A 7,029-nucleotide genomic window follows, 5' to 3' on the forward strand; every position below is an offset into this window, starting at 1 on the left:
GGTCTCCCAAGGATGATCGACACTTCCTTGCCTGCTTCAAAATCTAAGACAATGAAATCAGCAAGAAAAATAAATTTATCGACTCTTACCAAAACATCCTCGATCTTTCCTTCGGGATATGCTAAAGATCGATCCGTTATCTGAAGCGTCACAGTTGTAGGTCTTACTTCACCTATCCCTAACGTCTTGAAGATAGACTTAGGCAACAAGTTGATACTCACTCCTAAGTCACACAAAGCATTACCACAGTAGGAGTCACCAATGTTACAGGGTATAGTAAAGCTTCCTGGGTCTTTCAATTTCGGCGGCAGTTTGTTTTGCAGGAACGAACTCCCCTCCTTTTTCAAGGCAACAATCTCATACTCACTCAATCGTTTCTTCTTGGATAGTATATCCTTCATAAACTTCACATAATTTGGCATTTATTCTAAAGCCTCCACCAACGAAATATTGATGTGTAACTGCTTCAGAACATCCAAAAACTTCTTGAATTGCACCTCATGTTTCTGCTTGTGTTCCTGCAATCTTTGTGGATATGGAGGTGATTGAACTTTCGGTTGAACATGACAACTTTTTTGAGTAGGTAAATCTACATCCAAAGAATATGTTAAAATATCTAAATTCACTAAGTCAGGGTTTACCTTGTCAGACTTTGAAGATTCTGATTCCTTTGGTGTAGGAACTTCAATAGCTGGTCGATTCCTCTCAACAGGCTTATCTTCGACATCAATCAATCGAGGTTCTAGAATTTTACCACTTCGCAATGCCACTATCTTGATAAGTTCTTTACCCAAATTCCTTGAATTCTAAGTATCGCTCGGCAAGGTTCCTTGCGGTCTATTACATAGCTTCGTAGCTAACTGACCCGTTTTCTTTTCCAAATTTTTCAGTGTTGTTGCTTGGCTTTGGATCAAATCGTCATTCTTTGCCATGTACACTTTTAACAAGTTCTCTAAATTGTTTGATGCCTCAGCTTGAGGTGGTTTTGGAGCTTGCTGATTCAACCCTTGAGATTCGTTGGGACTTTGATGTACTAAGTTGTTGTTTAGTACATTTCCTTGGTTGCTCCAAGAAAAGTTGGGATGATTATGCCATGAAGGATTGTAGAACTTGGACTGGGGTCCTTGTCCACTCCTATTTTGATATTGGTTCCCCACATAGTACACTAACTCGAGATTTGATGGACAATTATCAAAAGAATGACCTTCCCCATAGTGCACACAGGAAACTACTTCAAACGAACTGGGTGGCTGAGCTGCAGAATTATTAATACTATTAGCGGTTAACTATTTTATCATAGAGGAAATAGACGATACCTGAGCTGATAATGAAGTGAAGGTGTCAGCTTCATGAACTCCGACTACACGTCTTCTTGAAGCTGTTCAATTTGTTGGCCATTAATAGTTATTACTCGCAATCCTCTCGATCTCATAAGCCTCATTATAAGACTTAGATAAAATTGCACCATTCGTAGAAGCATCTACCATCAATCTTGTATGTGCATTGAGACCATTATAGAATGTCTCCAACTGGATACAATGAGGAATCCCATGTTGAGGACACTTATGAAGTAACTCCTTGAATCACTCCCAAGCCTCATACAAAGATTCATCATCCAATTGTTGGAAAGTTGTGATCTCGTTCCTCAACTAAGCGTTTTTGCTAGGTGGGAAATACTTAACCAAAAATCTCTCTACTAATTCTTGCCATGTAAATATAGAACTTGGTGGCAATGAATTGAGCCATGCTCGTGCTCGATCTCGCAACGAGTACGAAAAAAAACTTCAACCTCAGTGCGCCTTCAGTCACACAGGCTATCTTGAATGAATCACTCACCTCCATAAATAATCGAAGGTGGAGATGTGGATCTTCCATGGGCATACCACTAAATTGGCCCACCTTTTGTAGCATTTGAAACATCATTGGTTTTAATTCAAACTGGGTTGCCTCAATATCTGGCCTCCTAATTCCTGGATTTAACTCACTGAAAAGTGGCACACCATATTGTCTGATGCATCGATCCCTATCATCGACAATGAGGATAGGATTTCGTACATAATCAGCTTCATTACCTTGGTCTTGATTCTGATTCCCAAGGTCCATCTCGACATGTCTTTAAGCTGTTCGTTTACGTCTTCTTTGTCTGAAAGTTCGCTCAATTTCAGGGTCTATAGGGAGTAAATCAATAATTCGATCTATGCTCATAAACACCTAAAAATAAAATCACAAAAATTAAAAAGAATAAGTTAGTAATGTTAGAAATAAATAAAATTGAAAATTTCACAAAAAAAAATGACTATGGCAACAACAGTTGACAATCATCGGTAACGACGCCAAGAACTTGTAATGCTTAGGTTTGTGCAAGTGTACACAATCATTATCAAGTAATAAGTAAGTATCGAGTTATCGTCTCCACAGGAATTATATTTGTGCTAAGTCATTTAATTTGTAAAATTATATTAACAATTTGGTAAATAAAAACACAATATAGTTCAAAAGTGGTGATTAAAATATATTAAACTAAATGCAATGATCCCTAATGAAAATGATCGTAAGTATGCAAACTATAGAAATGAAATAGATTTTAGTAAAATTAAACACAATTTGCAACAATTATAACACTAATAAACTAGGACAATTACTTTAATTAAACTCAATTTGTTATCAACATGCTTAATAACATTCGAAAAAACATTCCATGGCAACTCGATCTTTCATGAGTTTGGAAACCACATTAGGTCCTTTCAGAATCCTTTACTTAGTAAATGAGTTTTACTGATCCTTATTTACTAAGGGTTTCTTCGCATTCGTGCGAGGAAACAGGGACATGTCAGGTTTGAAACAATTTAATCACACAAATCTAAAAACTATGCAGATAACAGAGCTTGGTCAGAGTCGTTATGCAACCTTCAATTTAATCGGGATCTAAATTGAGCATGCACATTTCAATTATGTCGTCTAACTAGGATCACCCAGCTAATTCGGATGCATTTCAATCACGTATGAACGGAATATAGACTTGATTTTAATTGAAAACATGATCGATTGAGGCACAAACATTATAAGCATAAATCAAATAAATATTATTCAATCAAAGCGATCATCCTAGAATAAATAAAATTAATCTAACGTTGTTGTAAACAAGAACAAAGAACACATAGCAAACATCTTTATATTAATTTAATGAAAAGGAAGATTAAACCCAATTCAAGTGGCTGTCACCCAAGACTCTGACTGACGAGGCTCCTTCGCTTCTTTGCTTTGCTCCTTTGCTGATGGCTCTCCAAAGTGGCTGACCAAGGGTTCTTTAAGAGGCTTCATTGCTAAAATCTCTATGAAGAGATGATGCTAGGTGTGGGAATGGAAAAGGCTAAGAGAATTTGGAGAAAAGAGAGAATGATGCTTGAGGGATGATGAATGAAGGAATGATAGGATCTTATTTATAGGTGAGGAGAGAGAGATAGTTTGCTGAAAATAGGAGTTTCCATCTTTTGAAGCATTTTCCATGGGTGGCCGGCTATAATTTTAGTAAGTTGAGCTGATTTTTCCTTGATTTTTTGGTCAATTTGAGTGCCACAACAACTCAAGATTAAGACTCAGTCCAGTGCAAATCTTTAGGTAAATCTCTAATTTCTTCAACTCTTCAAGGACCTTGTGCAATTAAACCAAAAAGTTGTTTATGGATAGCCATGTGAAGCCGAATTTTGGGTTGACTTGGTCTCCAATTTGGACGGTTTTGTAATCCAGTAAAGCTATTAGACCTGTCCAAAATAAATCAACAAGTTAAAGGACCAAAGAATTAAATTTATCCAATTTAATTAATTAATTAAAACCAAAATTATTAGTGAAATATATTAAAATAAATTATTAAATATAATTTTATATTTTATTATTTAATTTAATCATGCGGCTCACTTTATGTCTTAAAAAATATAATATATTCAAATTAAGATAAAATAAGCCATTTATTGCACGAAAACAATATAATAAAGCATAAAATCACATTTTAATAATTTCTATGTCCTAATTTCATATTTTCACATATTTCATTAATTTATTAAACAATTACTTAGTTTTAACAACGGATTTAAGTTAAAAGGTGATAAATTACATAGGAAAAATCCTATATATATTTCCATTTACAATAATGCCTCTAGATTTTCAATGCAAAGACTACGGCGGCCAACTCCAAATCGTGCATCGGATAGTTTTCCTCGAGTGTCTTAAGCTGACAAGATGCATATGCAACCACCTTACCATCCTGCGCCAACACACATCCCAAACCGACATGTGATGCATCACTATAAACCGTGAACTCCTTTCCAGGTTCAGGCTGTACCAAAATAGGAACCTCAGTCAGTACAGTCTTAAGCTTCTTAAAGCCCTTTTACTACGCATTAGTCCAGTCAAACAGTACACCTTTACGTAGCAGCTTAGTCAAGGGTGCTGCGATCAGTGAAAATCCTTCCACAAACCGTCGGTAATAACCTACCAGCCCCAAAAAGCTGTGGATCTCAAGCACATTCTTAGGTTGCTTCCAATCTAATACAGCCTCAATTTTTCGAGGATCGACTTGCTGAACTTAGCATAGAGCTACTTTTCCTTCAAAATCTGAATAACAATCCTAAGGTTCTCATCACGTACATCCTCAGTCCTCGAATAAACCAATATGTCATCGATGAACACCACTACAAACCAATCTAGGTAGGGCTGAAACACTCGGTTCATCAGATCCATGAAAGCTGTCGGTGCAGTAGTCAATCCAAATGGCATCACTAGGAACTCGTAGTGACCATAACGAGTCCTAAATGCCGTCTTATGCACATCAGCCTCCTTAACCCTCAACTGATGATACCCAAAATGCAAGTCTATTTTGGAGAACACATACGCCTCTCGGAACAGGTCAAACAAATCATCAATCCTCGAAAGTGGATACTTGTTCATAATAGTCAACTTATTTAGTTGTCGGTAGTCGATACACATCCTCATGGATCCATCATTTTTCTTAACAAACAGTACCAATGCTCCCTATGGGGACACACTAGGGCGGATAAACCCAAGATCCAATAACTCCTGAATTTGAGCCTTAAGCTTCGTAAGCTCCTTCGGTGCCATTCGATAGGGAGCGATAGACACTAGAGATGTACCAGGAAAAAGCCCAATCCCAAACTTCACTTCCCGATTCAGAGGTAAACCCGATAGCTCCTCAGGAAAGATGTCTGAAAAATCCCTCACAGTTCTGATGTCCTTTACAGTAGATTCCCTAGAAGCGGAAACACTTACGTAGGCCAAATACGCTCACATTCCTTGCGAACCAGTTTCTCAGCTACCAGTGCAGAGATCACGTTAGCAAGTAATTCTGATGTTCCCCAATCACAACTACTTCATTACCCTCTTCAGTTCTCAATACGACCATCTTAGTCGCACAGTCCAAACTGACATGATGCTTGACCAATCAGTCCATCCCAAATATCATATCGAACTCCCCAAACGGAAGCTCCATCAAATCAGCCAGAAATATCGTCCCTTAAACCTCTAAAGGAACATCCCTGTACAGTTTGCTAACTCTAACAGATTGCCCCAGCGGGCTCAGCACAGTCACTGTTAGAGTATGCCCAAAGATCAATCATGAGATGGTTGTAATAACATACTTGATTTATCATGTTTATTAATATAAGGCGTTACCATTGTTATTTCAGTTTCTTTTCTATGTGTATAAATAAATTGTTTTATAATAATGTCCTGAGAATAATATGATTATTCTTAAAAGTCTTTAGTCAAGTATTATTGTTGGATAGGACAACGATAATGCATTAAGACTAACATGTAGTTGATTGATGATAAAGAGTTGTCATTGTTATGGAATGTCAAAATCAATACATGAATATGTGTGTTAGAGAACAACATATTGGACTGACCCGTTATGAGTATGTTTCTTGGATTATTATGTAATTGTAACAACATTACTCATAGTGATTAATATGTATATGATCCTCAGACTTGAGATCATCATAATCCTAACATCGTGAGTTGTATATTTTGATACAGTCAAACGTACACCATAACTGGTTGTTCTATAAAGGCTGATGTTGGATATACCACAATCTATGTAGAGGGATATGGTTGATCGAGATAGGATAAGTCTCCCGTACATAATGGGAGTAATATCTTAGGCCACTTGATTAAGTGAGACTAGAAATGCATGGCCATGCTCAAATAAGTTTATATGAGATGTCATACTTATTTGTATATCATAGTCTACTTAAGATATCAAGGAACATGGAATGGACTATGCAAGTGTGACTATTCCATGGCTTGTGTCCAATCCAGAGATAAAGGACTTAAGGATTATTGCATAAAAGGTTAATTATAAAAGGTTATGTCGAATCATGATTTCTTGTGACTTAGGTAGCAATGATGCATTGCTAGATGCCACTCATTGTTTGTAACATTGGAATCATTCTAGTATTATCGCTAACGTTACAGGAACCTACAGGGTCACACCCTATAGTTGCAATGAACGGAATAAAACATAATTGGTATTGTGTTTGGTTGTCACATGAATTAAATTAATTATAGAATTAATTTAATTGGGTAATCAAATATCGAACACATTATATGTACAAGGTTGTTGTACACATAATGAGAATATGATTTTTTTGTTCGTATTTAAATAAATATATGGTTTACCGAAATTATATTATAATTAATGTAATTACAATTTTCAGTTTAAAATATTATTATATTTATTTAATTTCTAAAACCCTAAAAAATAGATATATAAGAATCCTGTTTTTCCTTTGACTGGGTCTAGCAGCCGTCAAAGAAAATTCTTTTCAAAACTGTTTTGGGGATTCCTTCCGTTTATAACCAACTGGGTGGATTACGTAGAGGCCGGGGTCAGATAGATTGCGGCTAGGTTCGATTGCAGATCAGACTACTCATTGTTAAGGTGTTACTGTCTACTCAGAATAAACATTCGGTAATTTCGTAACCTTTATCACCCCGATTCGTTCCTCAGACATGGAT

At 36.4% G+C, this 7,029-nt stretch overlaps 1 non-coding gene across 1 annotated transcript; it reads left to right on the forward strand.

The window, feature by feature from the left end:
* The first annotated feature begins 1,545 nt into the window (after positions 1 to 1,545).
* Positions 1,546 to 1,651, forward strand: LOC121222747 (small nucleolar RNA R71). Its single transcript, XR_005920118.1, has one exon. It is a non-coding gene; the product is annotated as a small nucleolar RNA R71 (small nucleolar RNA).
* Positions 1,652 to 7,029: the final 5,378 nt, after the last annotated feature.

Source organism: Gossypium hirsutum, chromosome D10 (genome assembly GCF_007990345.1).
Source record: "Gossypium hirsutum isolate 1008001.06 chromosome D10, Gossypium_hirsutum_v2.1, whole genome shotgun sequence".
NCBI lineage: Eukaryota > Viridiplantae > Streptophyta > Magnoliopsida > Malvales > Malvaceae > Gossypium > Gossypium hirsutum.